Source organism: Ixodes scapularis, unplaced genomic scaffold (genome assembly GCF_016920785.2).
Source record: "Ixodes scapularis isolate PalLabHiFi unplaced genomic scaffold, ASM1692078v2 PGA_scaffold0__279_contigs__length_252992795, whole genome shotgun sequence".
In the NCBI taxonomy this organism is placed as follows: Eukaryota; Metazoa; Arthropoda; class Arachnida; order Ixodida; family Ixodidae; genus Ixodes; species Ixodes scapularis.
In genome coordinates, this window is record NW_024609835.1 from 145,611,904 (window position 1) to 145,626,988 (window position 15,085).

Consider the following 15,085-nt stretch of genomic DNA (forward strand, 5'->3'; position numbering starts at 1 on the left):
GATCGTTTGAAAATTCGAACATTTCGAATTAAGATTCATGTTCGAAAAATCTAGGATTTCGATTTTTTTGAGGTAGAAGCTTCCTCCTCAGTACTATGGTACTGGTACTACTACCTGTATTACTCGTTATTTGTTGTAACTTAAGAAACAAGTGCTGAAGTGATTGAACGGTTTATTGAAAAGCTGAGGCGGTCAGGTGAACGTACTTTCTGCTTATTTTGAAACTAGCAGCAATGCGATCAAACGTCGCCTAAATGCACTACTGGCACAAACATATATACGCAGGACAACACATGCACAAAAAACATCCAGGCTTTCGGGGTAACGGTATTGATGCTGCCTGAAATATTTCTTGTTTAAGGAATGGAGATATTGTCCGCTCTAAAACACAGCCTCAATACTAATGATAATAAAGCGGCGATTCAACATACCCTGTAGAGCATCGGCGTCGCGCGCCGCGCGCGCCTTACCTTGACTCGACGAAATCGGGGGATCTGAGTTCAGAAACATCTAATGCTATGAAGGGCGCAAAACTAATCCAGAATACGGGTGAAGACATAACTGTGACAACAAAAACGGCTTGAGACAACAAAAATAACAATTTAATAAAACGTTTCGCCTCCCCTGCGGGAGGCACCTTTAGTAACTCAAAGAGCAAATAAGAAACGCACGGAAAGTTCGGTTATTTAGCCAGGAAGTATGTGTACACATCCGGCAGGGGGATAAGGTGCTTGTTGAACAAAATTGAGTCACTTCCGCCTTTCTCATTTTGGATGAACCAAGATTCCAGCAGCCTTTCTTGGTTCCCACGTTTTCTCTCTCGCAAAGGTCGATGCCTTGTCAAAGTCAACGTTATCTCGAAGCCAAAATACCTCATCCCTTCAGAGACAGAAAGGGCGTAATCTACCAGGTGCACTGCAGGGGATGTGACGCTTCCTATGCATTGGAGAGACGGCGACGAAAAAAAAAAAAAAACTAAAAGAACACTTGAAGATAGCATAACAAGACAGGCCAGCTTTTTTAAACACCTATAAAACCCAAGACACAAAAAGTCGGCAAGGCCACGAACGCCACCAGTTTCAAATCCGAGCTTGTCGGCCATGCATGGACGTCAGGCCACCAATTTGACTTTGTTAAAGCATCGACCTTGGCAAGGGAGAGAAAAGTGGGGACCGAGAAAGCTGCTGGAATCTCGGTTCTTTCAGAACGACAAAGGCGGAAGTGACTCATCGCTGGTCAACAAGAACTTTGGCCTCATTCCGGACATGTACACAAACTTCATGCCCAAATAGCCGAACTTTCCTTGCGACTATCTTTCGCTCTTTGCTTTATTGAAGATGCCTCCCGCATAGGATGCGCGAAGTTTAATTAAATTGGTATTTTTGTTGTGTCAAGTCGTTTTTGTTATTGCGGTTATCATGCTACGAAGGATGCTCCCAGCGAAGCGCCTCGGTTGACCTTAAAGCCTGCAGATTAGGGATCTGCTAACCCATAGGTTACCTCGAGGCAAACGCAGTTGTGCGTGGGAAAGGCTCTGTGCGTAAGTTGAAAGAAAAATGTGTAGTATTCATGCGCCAGGTCGCAAAGCTAAATAAGACTCTCGTTAAATTGCAACTCCACTTCACATATCGACATCTGATATTATTTGTATTTGTTGCCTTTAACCTATGGGTGTTATGGGAGTAAACTTGGTTCGAACGCCGTCAAACTTTTATTCAGAAGTTCGAAGTTTATCAAACTTTTTTGAAATTAACAGGTACGAAAGTTTCGAATTGAACGAATTACTTAGCGTGATGAGCTCGAAAGGTCAAAAATGTCAAATTTCATACCGCGAAAAATTGGAATATCGAAGACGTTTGAATTTCTTAGCACCAGCAACCCGAAAGTTCGAAAATTATCGAATGTTTCATGTAATACGTTCAACGTCAAGAAACTTTTCAAACCTTTCGAACCCTTGGTTGAATCTTCAAATCTCAGGCTCGCACGAATTTCGCGGCATCTCTACTCATATTTCTATATATTTTTTTTTTGGCGACTGCCATTACTAGAAAAAAACACATTAAGACAAGTCTATTCAATTAATAATGTTAGGGAGTGGTTCTAACTTCTAAGTACTATTTAGGGAAAGTAGAAAAATCGCTCTATGACCATTTTAACGTCCTGTCACACCTTATGACAGTAAAAAAATGAGCAAGCTAATGCACCGCAGCATAAACCGCGGAGGCCGCATCTCTCTCTCTCTCTCTCTGTATATATATATATATATATATATATATATATATATGTTTTTTGTTTTTTTTAACGAGTCAGCAGTATATTTTTTGTAAAGCTTTGAACGCCGTCTGGTGCGCCGTAGTCAATTCCGAGGACTAAAAGTGTATAAAGCGGGCTCTAGGAAATCACGGAGGCGACATTGAAAAGCACTGAGGATACGCAGGGGAACGAACGACCTAAACTACAGCAAAACCTCCTAGGCGGCAGGAGCCGAACTTTCATCACCTAAAAGAGGACAGCACTGGGCAAAGATTGCCCACAAGTGCTGCTTGTGGGTTCGGGTAGGGAGTCGTGTTCAATCAGTCAGAACATGAGTCCCAGTGGAACGTTGACGCAGAAGTCCTGTTTGACTTAGGCCCCCAGTTTCCTCGTATGGACGCTTCAGCATTACTACGACGCCCGAAACACGTCTTAGCGTCCTATACCGCACGTACATCAAAAGTGGTCCCAAAGTGGCAACAAACCACGGCACACAAGTCGGAGTGTCATCCCATCTCGGATGTCGCGATTCTAGTGGTTGGGCGTAGAAATGCCGGCGAATAGCCCGAGCGAACACGAGTGCCGCTGTCGTCGCGGCGAACTCCTGGCTACTGAGGCTTCCGTCAACTGTCAAACAGGAACGATACTGCAGCAGAACAGGCGCCTGGAACATGCACCATCCCCTGCTGGGACACCGCCATAATCGCGGTCGGTGACAGCATGGTGCTTGTATTTGCGTCTTCAGATAAAAATTGAAAGGTCACTTTTTTGGACGCGGTAAACGCACCAGTCGGAGACATGTTCCTGTAGCCATTGTGTCACTGACAGCTTGTTGACAGCTCAGGAAACGCTAGGTATGAATTGTTCCCCCTGTTTTATTCGTAATTGGCTCTACGACGTTCTTACTGTCTAATGAAAAAGTCTCATTAGTTGCAGCGCGATAACTTGATGCTCGGAACTATTCACGCCAGGCTGCCAGTGACCGCAGATGTTGCAAGGGTGGGCACGTTTTCCGGCGCACTTCACGCACTGCCTCGAGTAGTTTTTGCACAAATGTTTATTGTGATTTAATGTTTACAACGGAAGATAGAACTTATTATCGCTTGGTTAGTTACTTCTTTTATTGTAAGGTGGTCGATACAAATGCCGCTGGGATGACACGACACTCCTATTACACCTTATAGTCATTAAAAGAAGAGAATCCGGAACATTTAGCACAGCGAATTAAACACAATGGAACAACATCTCACCCGCTTTCACTTCAAATTGACCATAGGGGGGTGTGGGAAGGTATGGGACAAATTTACTACTGTGATTCTTTGCATTTTTTAATGTACACATGGGAACAAATTAAGTTGAAGGGTTCTAAATGTAAGGTTAACAGTTCTCCCCAATTTCTGAGCAGCACGGCGTGGTAACTCAAATAGGAAGGTTAAAACAATGCTTTTCAACAAGACAATTCTCTCCCTTTAAAAGGGGATGAGACGAGACATCTTTTATGTGGACCTGTCGGCCTAGTCATGCCGACAGGTCCACATCAAACATAAAGCAAAATAACAGTCGTTTCATTCCTCCAACTGTCTGCGCTTCTGGAAATTTTGACGCGATGTAGGTCTCCGGAACGGTCTTTTTATCTAGCTGAAGCGGAAAGTGAAACTTCCGGCTGTCGTCCTGCTCAGCATGAAGTTTACAAGGATATCGAAGTCGTCAGTACTTTCAACTCTATGGGCGAAAAAGGTGACTGATCTTTTGGTACAAAATCTCACAAGGACAAAGTCATCTTTCGCTAGATTGACCTTATCAGTCTGCCAAACAATTTGTGATAGTTCGTGACCACCATCGCCAGCAAAAGGCACGTCACTTCCGGTTTCATCACGATGAATGGCTGTTGTACAGTCGTCATCACTTGAGGAGCTGGACACTTCTCGAATTTTTTGCCAACGATACTTCTCAGCAGTTCTTTCCGCTCTGAAGAGTTGTTGCATTTCTTGAATCTTCTTTTTTTTTCATCTTTTCAGTGGTTTCTTGTTCAATAACAAGTGCTTCTGGAATATCATTCAGCGCTTTGCGCCTCCTTTTGTTCCTTCTCCCTTGCCCTGTTTTGCGTGGTGCTGCCTTTGGATAAGGACAAATGCAGTTTGCAAGAATTGGGCTTGTAAGCTTTGCTGGTGTGGATGCTGCTTGCTTGCTTCTGCACATGTTCGCTTCACCCAGATTGTTGCTGCTTTCAGTTGTTTCGATGAAAGTGTTGGCACATGAACCCCAGCGGGAAATTTACGCAAACCGCTTGCATAACTCATGATGATAGCTGTTTCTCGAACTATGAATTCACTGGAGGGTGCCGCGGGTCGGTCGGTCACAGAATGCATTAAGTAGTCCTTATCCGTGAAGGGTTCGCTGTTCAATGGTTAAATAACGGTCTTATTCTGAAAGCCTGTAAAGATGATCTTCGGTGTCAATGCCGATGTGCACGCAGATCCCATTATCTCTCCAACGCTGTGAATAGTGATGGTTTTGCCTGGGTCTTTAACAGCCAGTCGCTGGACACCGCATTGTGTCAAGGTTTCAATGGTGCGAGCACCGACACATCAAGATACTAGAGACGATAGCTGCAGTGAGCTTGGAATGTAAGCAGGAATACACCATTCTCTTTTCCTTTGTTGATAACACCAATGTTCACATGACTTTGGTGATCGACGAGAACTAAGAGGAACTAACGATCATCCCTCGAGCACATTGTGTGCCTCACAATGTGGTAGAGTGCCAGTCGAAACAGGTCCCCGGTCATCCATCCTTATCGACCGGATAAACCCAGACTTCCCGCTGGAGCGCCGCTGAAAAATGAATCCTTATATTTAACTCTTCGGAAGATAAAAACCGGAGGCACGACGACGCCTCTTGTGGTCAGAATGCACAGCACGGTAACCTTTACACAACGCTCCGCAGATGTCACTACTCCAGTCTCATCGCAGTTGTGGATGCGTTCAGGAGTGAACTTCTCGCGATCGTAAAGACTCTTGAGGTTGCGGAGGGAAGCATCCACATTGCTTTTGTTGAATCTTGTGGCTTGTTCAAGACTAGTAGCTTCAAAGGGATAAAAGTGACAGCTCAAGTTGGTGCTCCATGAAGCCCATAAATCATTCTTTTCCAGTCAATTTGTTAATTCCCCATGACGCTTGGTACTTCCTATTTAAGGCGTTTGCGTACTGGGAAGCTAGTGACCGAACCTGCAAGCGTGTGAGGCCATAGTACATCTTGCTTAATGTAAACAAGTAGTCTCTCAAGTTTGTTTTGTTTTCTGCTGCAAAGACCATTTCACAAGCAAGATTGGGCTTGAACACGACACTGTCACTATCACACTAAACTTGTATTTCTTTACATGTCCAGCAGGTGACGATTTTTATATTTGTAAAGCTCGTGCCACTTCTCTGTTTATTTTTTTCCTTTCTTGCACACCATCCGCACTGCTCCAGGTATCACGCTGTTTGAGGCTTGATCGCTCTCGAAATGTTTCTTTTTATGTCTTTCTGGCGTCTTACTGCAAATTAGAGTAAATTTATAGCCATATTTCAGGAATAATGAGTTCAAATTTGCTTTATTAACTCAATATTTTGAAAATTCTTTATAAATTATTCTTGCAGACATGTATATGCAAAAGTACTATTCCAATTACAAGAGCATGCCGTTTGAAAAAAAAAAGTTATGAAAGAGCCACTAAAGTCTCCCAGAATCTAATGTAAAAAAGCAAAAACTAATAATTAGACGCTTAAATTCAAAACAAACAAATAAGAAGATTATTGCAATGTATCAGGAGACAGTCGTAATATTGAGCTGCGAGTCAAAGCACCAGTCTCGACAGAAGGGAGGAATGGGACAGTCTGTCTTGCCTCCCACCACTTCTCTGTCCCATTCCTCTCAAAATGCCTCGCACACGGTACGATGCCTACAGCGGCAACCAGTAAAGCGCCGTTCACACATATGCAACCGAGAACGACCGAGAGAGGCCGGACCGGTTTTTAAGCCTCTTGCGACGTCTTATGACCAGCTCCGCTGCAGGGGATCCGGTCCGAAGACGTCGCAGGAGGCTTAAAAACTGGTCTGTTCTCTCCCGGTCTTACTCGGCTGCATATGTGAGAACGGCGCTTTAGTCGTTAGGTTGAACATACGGGTGGACTAAAGCACCTTATGGACACGTATTTTCGAGGTCAATTTACTACAGCTCTCCGCCAAGCCTTTTGGATTCAAGAAGGAAACAAAAAGAATGTCTGCTACTTAGACGTAGGTGACGAAAAGGCAATTGTCGACTCACAACGGGAACAATACGCCGAGCAGGTCAACCATTACAACCGGAACTATCGCCACAGAGGTGCCCTCTGTTGAGCAGAAAGACAAATGCGTGGAGCTTTGCAGTGAAGAAATATATCCACTGTCCCACTCCCTCCCGCCCGTCCCATTCCTTCCCACTCTCCTCTACTGTTCACGTTCAAGATCTCCGGAGAGGAACTTGTTTCTCCTGTCATGTAAATTTTAATGAGAAATATTTTGTCAATCACCATAGTGTCTTACTATTTAACGTATGGGCAAAGTTTGAAATATATTATGGGGCTCACTCTCATGTATGGCTAGATGCTTCTATCCATGGCTTTTCAAAACGCATCGGCAGATAAACTATATATGTTTATTCTGCATATAACTCAGTTAAACTTAAATACTGGTTTGATGCCTAGCTCTATCACGTCTTTCTATAAACCTTCGAGCAATAATCTACTCACACCTCTTTGAATGTAAGCGGTCTTGGCGAATAGACGTTGCAATAAAGCAGTAAAATATCACTGTAGCATAAATCGTGTGTATTGTGGAACCAAAATTGTAAAAAAAAGAGCAGTGAATACGCATTTTACTTTTATTTTAGTCTTCTGTGGTCTTATCGCTGTGTGCATATTCGTAAAATTTAGGCACGAGAACCCTAAGCTGTAACATTCAAGTAATGATGTGTCGTGGTGCACTTATGACGCTCAAAGTACTGCGCTTCTGAAAACATAAAAAATTTAAGCTTTTGTAGCTTTTTTTGAATAAATTTTAAGCTTTTAGTGCAGGCGCTCGTAAAAGTGGTTTGACACGCTTAGTATAAAACAAATTAATACCGAGTCCCATATTTTAGAATTTTTAAGTTTCGAATCAGGTCGATATGCGCGGACTACCATGAAGACTTACTAATCTAATCGACGTCGGCCATGGATTTTACCAGTTATCATTTAATAGCGGATGTGAGAAATTCACGTGGAATCGTCACGTAAGCTTATTTGTATCCAAAATAATTTAAACAAATTTTACGCCCCGTAATGGTAAACAAAAATAATGTCTCCAATGGTTGTTTATAGTGCCGCGCCAAAGTACTATTTAACGCAAACCCAACACTCTACGTCGCCAGTCCCATGAAAATCTTATTCAACACAGACTACTGGCTTGACCTCGCGTTGTTGAAACGAGCCCCAGAGAGCAGTGGATTCGGTTTTCATTTGCAGAATAGTTTTTTTCCACTGTGCAATATTGATACAAATTCAGCAGCAGCAGCAAGTAAGCCTGCGTGAGTACTCTGGATTAAAAGAGCGCGACAAAACAAGAACAAAGTAAAGACGAAACAGACGACAGGGCTAACTCCCAACTCATTTGATATATCAGCGCTGTCGTCTGTGTGGTCTTTAGTTTGTCCTTGTTTTGTCACGCTGTTTTAAAACAAGATGCTCATCAATCAACTAGCACAAACAAACATCTCAGCTAGCGTGAGTACCTTGCTTCAATAGAAATTTCTCTTTCGGAAACCTCCGACATCGTTGTTGGCATTGTTAACTTTATTACGCGTGCAAGCAACTATTTATCATGCATGATGGACCACCTTCTGCGGTAAACAAGCTTTTACTCACGTTCTGCGGTAAACAAGCTTTTACTCACTCCTCCCCCTAAGGGAAACATTGCTTCGGAAAACATATATATTAAATATTTAAGCAACAACCTCAAAGCTCTTCAAAAACAATATTAAGGACGCTACTAAGAGCAGTTCAATAAATATAAAGTCATTTGAAAAGCAAAGCAAAAAGAGGCATTTAAAAAAATGTACGATTCGGCGATAAAAAATGCTGCTTCAAAGAATAAGGAACAATCTGGTCCGCCCGTTGCGAAAAGGTCAGATGTCGTCATTCCAGAACGCAGAGAAATGTAGCTTTTTATGATCGATTCCAAGCTGTCATCTCAGCTGCTCCCGGTAGAAACAACAGGACCTTGTCATCCACTGCCATCTTTCTCGTCGCCTCTCTCCGTCTCACTGTGTGCTTGGCACCCTAGGAAAGATCTGTCGGATTAGGGGCTGTTTGATATTGACGTCTCATAACAGGACACTTTTGCGTTGACGTAGGAAGAAAGAAGTGGATCTGGCGCTTACTCACATCTACGTTTGAACGTGTTTGAGTGTGGAGCGGCGTTCGTGCGGCAGGAAGCGGTTGCCAGCTGTACGAAGCGCGCCGTCGCGCAAGGCTCAACTATTGACGCGGCAGTGGCGGCAGTGCGTTACGCTGGACCAATCAGAAACTGCGAGAGAGGAAAGGAGGGTCACTCGCATCTTTCTAAGGCTGCGGTGGCTCAAGGAGAGCAGAATGTTGGGAAGCCAGCGGCATCGTCTCATAGATCAACCACCTCGACGCTGTCGTCGGGTGCCCAGCCTTGTTGCGATAGATTTCGCATAATAGTAATGAACGGCTAACGACGATAGCGTTTTCTTATTGGCTGTTGACTGCGGTCGCTTGTGTCCCAACTCAACCGTGTGTACAAGCTGGCGCTAGCACTCTTCGCAACGCTACGCATCCGCTTGCCACTACGGAACTCGGCGTGATCAAACTTAAATATGTATGACCTCATACCCAGACAGCACACGACGTCGGGCCAACATTGGTATTTAAATGGCAAATAATGGTCCGATATTGGGTCAATGTGGCCATCGCAGAACCAATATTGGCGGTACATTGGGATATACTGGCCAACGTTGGCCTGACTTGACCAACGGCTCACCAACGTTGGTAATCGATTGGCTTAGGCTGGCCAACATTGGCCTATATCAGGCAATGGCTTACCAACGTTGGCAATCGATTGGTTTAGACTGGCCAACATTGGCCAACCTCTGCCGACGGCTTAGCAACGTTGGCAATTGGTTGGCTTAGGTTGGCCAACATTGGCCTGTCTTAGCCAAATGGTTGCGAACATTGGTAATCAATTGGCTTAGGCTGGCCAACATTGGTCTATGTTAGCCAATGAGTTGCCATCATTGGTAATCGATTGGCCAAGACAGGCCAATTCTGGCCAGCTTAGGCCAATCAATTAGCGACATTGGTAATCGATTGACTTAGGCTGGGCAACACTGGCCTGTCTTAGCCAGTGGCTTACCAATGATATATATAATTGGCTTAGTTCTTTTAATGTGCTGATCGCGCACGCTGAGAACAATCTCTAGCTATGCCTCCGGGGGGAACGATTCTTCTGTTTTCACACGCAGAGCAAGTTAGGAACTGAATTAGAACGCTGTATGCATTGCGAGCTGTAGCAAGTTTGAACGTCCACGCAGGAAAAAACCGTGTTCGGTGACAGGTTAAAAATAAACGCTGGGGAGGAGGTCGACTTCTCCTGATCTTTCGATCTACAAATATGGAAAGAGATGGGAGGAGCTTCTACCACCTGTCACCGACTATAACTAACACGCGTCTCCCCAAAACTGGTAGTTATGCTTAGTAAATTCCACACGAAATACAAAATGCACGCTTCCTTCGATTTGTGTATATGTTTATACGGCAAAAAACATAGTGCCTCTTCCCTTATGCCCATTTAGCGACGCAGCCAGGAAACCTTTCCAAAGAGGGGGGGGGGGGGGGGGAGGCAGGGTTCAACCCCGAAATTTCCACCCGCCTCCCCAACCTAGGACACGGGTGTATTGTCAACTGTATGTGATCTTGAAAATCTCAAGGCAACCCGCTTTGCTGAGCCGCAAAACGCGGCCTATAATTCAGACTGAACCGGACAAAATTAGAAAATAAATAAAAAGCACTAATAATTTTAACTAAAAAATAAAAAACTTAAATAAATATCCAGCGACTGATTAAGCAATTACATGTCTTCACGAATAAAAAATTGCGTTGAATTAACATCTCAAACACCCTATGTTTGAGGTAGGAGGTGACATAAAGCTGATGCGCATTTCAATCTGCAAAGAAAGGTCATCACGCAACATATTACAGAAGAAGCTGAGCATTATGCCTGCTTGCCCAAAAATGACTTGAAAGTGCGTACAAAATACGGCAACTGCAGTACTGACTACGGTAGTGACAACGCCCTCAGAAATATAAGCTGTATTAGAGCCAACGGGTTACCAAAGTTGGCAATCGATTGGTTTAAGCTGGCCACCAATTGCCTGTCTTAGCCAGTGGCCTACCAACGTTGGCAATTGATTGGCTTAGTCTGGTGTGATGAGCGATCCCGCGACCAGCCGAAGAGGACGAGAAAGAAGAAGACGAGGTGGGGGCATGCGAGGAGCGCGAGAGGGGATTCGGGCGGTTGACGAAGGACGGTGCAGACGCGACCAGGCCGGACCTCCGTCGGCGTGACCAGACGTCAAGAGGCCCCACCCACAACCCACTTCTCACGCAGTCCGGGCGCCAACCTTCCGGAGGTAGACAAGACTGCATGCGTGGCGCAGTTGAACACCCGCTGCCACTCCGTGCCACAGACGTTCTGGGACTGACTCAAGCCTTCGGCGAACGCCCAACTGCCTCGTCGCTGCGTCCTTCGGCCCAGACCTTGGCGGACACCTGGTCATAGGCTGGCACCGGCGTACGGGGCCTGATGCTTCGTCCATCGGTCAACTGCCTCGTCACTACGTCCGGACCTCGGCCCTGACGTCATAGACCCCTGATCATCGGCTACCACGGGTGCTACGCCGCAAGGACTGAAAAGTCGTGAGCGAGGGACTTTTTAGGGGACACTCAAACCTTAACATTTGTTGAAGTGCTGGTTGGGAGTGTGCTTTACTAAGACAAATGTGGGTTTGAAAGCGTTGATCTTTGACCTTTGGATCTTTTCGTAGATGTCATCAGTGCGAAGCTAACAATTGAAGAATCGGCAGCTTAAAAATGGTGCTGAAGTGGCTGCCAGCGTCTTGCGACAGGGGAGGCTGCAGGAAGAGGCGTTCGGAAGCCGTAATGGCTCCCCAGCCCCAGGACTCGCCCCAGAACCTTCCCCAGGTCCAGGCATAGGCTCCCCGCTGAGCTTCCTCCCTAGCCCCTTTCAATAAAAGTTCCGAAAAAAGTATTAATCGATCTTGAATTAGTCATTTGCTCGCCAGATAAAATAGTGCACAGACAAAGCATAGGAGGACCTTGCCATTTGTGCCCAGAATGTTTTTCTTGCAGTGGGCTGCTAATAAGAAACAGGCCAGGGATTTTTAAAACCCAATGTTGGAATAACCAGGATTTAAACACATTGGCATCATTGCATAGCCAGCATTAAAAATATGGCATTTACACTGGGACATGCCAATGAATCAGCTTGACTGCCGATAACGGCCTATTCAATGATTGAACTTGTATACCAATGATGGCATAGCCATTGAATTAGTGTGAAAGCCAAAATTGGCATAGCCAATGACATAGTGTGGGTGCCAACGATGGCTGAAATACTGGTTTAACGATGGCCTAAAAAAGGTGCCAATGATGGCTGGATCATTGGTTGAACGATGGCCCAACGTTGGCGCCAATGACAGCTGGAAGGTTGGTTGAACGATGTCCCAACGTCGGTGCCAATGATGGCTGGAACATTGGTTGAACGATGGCCCAACGTTGGTGCCAATGGCTGGGTCAACATTGGAAGAAGTTGCGCTCGGCCAAAATACCAATGTTGGACCAACCTCCGGAGCCAGCGTTTGCCATTGTTGGCCCAATGTAGGTCCAACATTGGTGTGCTGCCTGGGTAGGTGTCTAAGCTCTTGACGATCAGTAAAAGAAAACTTTCAAGAAGTTCTTGGATGCAGGGGTTTCAGAAGCGGTTTTATGAAGCACCGGCCTCTTTAACGCTTTAAAAAGAACTATTGCGTTGCTCTAATTTTTATGTAGGTGAAAGCGTGTTTCAGAATCGAAAAAGTTGTGGGGGCGTCGTATTGAAATGAGGCAATTAACGTAAAAACAAAACACAAACCGTATTTACACTAATAAATCAATTGAATTTACATCATTACACAGAAGTGTCTCGATCGGCTTCTGTCTGTCGTTCGCCTCGTTCCGCTCGTGTCGTTTCAACCTTCGTTTTTCTCGTCGTTTTCAAGTGAGTGTCAAATTCTTTCCAATCTGCAACATCCTTCCCCCCGCCCCCCGCCCCCCCCCCCCCCCCCCCCCCCGGCCTTCCTTTCTTTTTACGCGTGAGTTTGGCCTGGGTTCATTCACTCGCCAGTTCCAGGGGGCAAACGAGCTGCACGGTGCGTCTCAAGGCTGCTCCGTTGTGCATTCGCACCGAGCACTAACGCACATGGTCGTCTCTGTCTGTCTGAACCATTTTAATACTTTCTATCCTCCACACGAGCCATGTTTTTTTGCTCCGGTCTCGACTTTGCTTCGGTTACGGTCTCTGGTTTGAACCCGCCATCTTTGATCCCTTGAGGATCAGAATTAGCAGCGCGGTGCACTTGTTCATCCAAGCGGAGCTTCCGTAACCGGGGATCTATGTCTAGTTGGATTCCTTGTGCTCCCGAAGGAGAAGGTTCCGCAGGTGCGACGTCTTTAAACACCCGTTCTCCTTCGACTGCCAGTCAACGGCTTTCGGCACCTCTGAACTGCCGACGATCCATTGTCCCAGACGACCTGTCTGGTCTGAGTTAGTGCGTGGCACTTCCACCTTTAAGATAGGAGATGCCGTATTCTTGTGCTCCTGCAGCTTGATTGGCGGATTCTCTGCAATGTTCGAGACTCCGTTCTTGGTAGACTCCGTCTTTCCAACAGTGTCCCGTCGGTCACGTTTCTTGGCTAGATGGTTTTTCGTTTTATTGTTGGGTCGGTCAATGCTTATTCCCACCACTTTATTTGCCTTCTTATATTTTGACTTCCCAGCATCTTTCTCTATTTCAAGTGCCTCGCCGTTGCCCACGCTTTCGTTTCCTTCGCCTTCTTTTGCCTCTCTGCCTTTTTGTGAACATTGTCTCGAATCCCTCCGTCGTTGTCTTTCTCTTGCAAGTCAGCTGCTTCACCGTTCCCAGTCTCACCGATGTCACTTCCTAAAATCTCCCCTTTCTACGCCGCGACTTGCTCCATTTGGTAGTGTTCGCAGTTTCTAGAGCTAAATCTGTTCTATCTAACTTTTTGTCGTGGCATTCGTCGGCTAGTGCGCTGTTTTCTTGTTTCCGTCGTTTCCACCCTCGAACTTCCGTTTCCACGTGACCTTCCTCGTAAGGGGTCTCTTTTGTGGCCTCTACTTCCAATGTGTTTTATGCCTGTAGATTTCTGGACTTACTTTTGTCCTTGCCTTTGATGCCGTGTCCTCGTTCTCGCTTCAACCTTCTGGATTGGTAGATCTCATAAATATTTTATTTTGACCAGCCTTTAAGTCTTCATGTGGCGAGCGAAGTACTCCTGGTAGCTCATGCTGCTGGTGGGCGTGTTAATATACTCTTGTGTCGCCACTCGTTTTTTGTTTTGGCATGTTTCCCTTGCTTTTGAGCTTCGTGATGCTGGTATATCTCAGAGTACACGTTTCATGACTTAAGAAGTCTTTCTTCTTTTTCTCGTCGATCTGATGGGGGCAGTTGAAATTTCCAAGTTTGCCCTCGCATGCCAATAAACTGTCTAGGTGTAATCGTACGAGCCAAGGAGGCTAGCGCACCCCGCCCGTCTCGCTGCACGCGCTTTCCTTCGCGATCTCCTTGTATACGACGTTTTCCACGTTTTCCACAACGTAAGGCTGAGCTGTGACCAAGCTGGGTTGTAGCCCTTCGTCTTTGTACGCAGCTGACCTGGCGTCTATGTTCATTCTTCTTAGCGTTAACCGGACATCCCCGAGCCTTCAGGTTTTTCATCCCTCTTTGGCTTTTTCGATGCGGCTCTCTGTTGTCATGGCTGATTCCCCTGGGAAAATTTCTCATAACTCTTTGAGGTTGATCTCTTGACAAGGCCTTTTTCACTTTCCTGCGTCGTAGATTGTTTCTAGGGCTCCACCATGCTGCTTTTGTCTGATTTGAGCTCCCGGACTGCGTTTCCTCTAGTTGGGCATTGTTCACTTCTGTGCTTCTCAATCTCGACGATCGGACTCCAATTCGTTCCGAACCGTGCAGGTTGCGCTCGGAGCTCTGGCAATTGCAAAAGTTTTGGTCAATTGTGGAAATCATGACCTGTTGATTGTCAGCTTTTACGTCAAGCCTGTTCTTTAGTGTTCTGATAATAGTCAAAAAGTTCTACTCTTCAGTTTTTCATCTTGTTGGAGGGCTGGTTAGAAATGTCTATGCCCTCCAGCTCCCAAAAGCGCCGCAGGATGTCTCCGACGTCTTCTTTCGTGGAACATTCCGTTCTTAGCACGCATACCTTGCTGCTGGCGCTGCCTTTGAGAGAGTTGTGGTTTGACACTGGACCTCGAATGGTCCAGCCAAAAATGGTGCTTATAGCTACCAGTTTCTGACTTTCCTTGCAATGCAGCACTTTATCACCGTTCACTCGCCACAGCTGGTCGGAACCGACCAGAAGAGAAATCCCCTCTTCAGCAGTGGCCAGAGGGGGGAGAAGCATGTCCGCAATACGACAGCCGTTTTTCATCATAC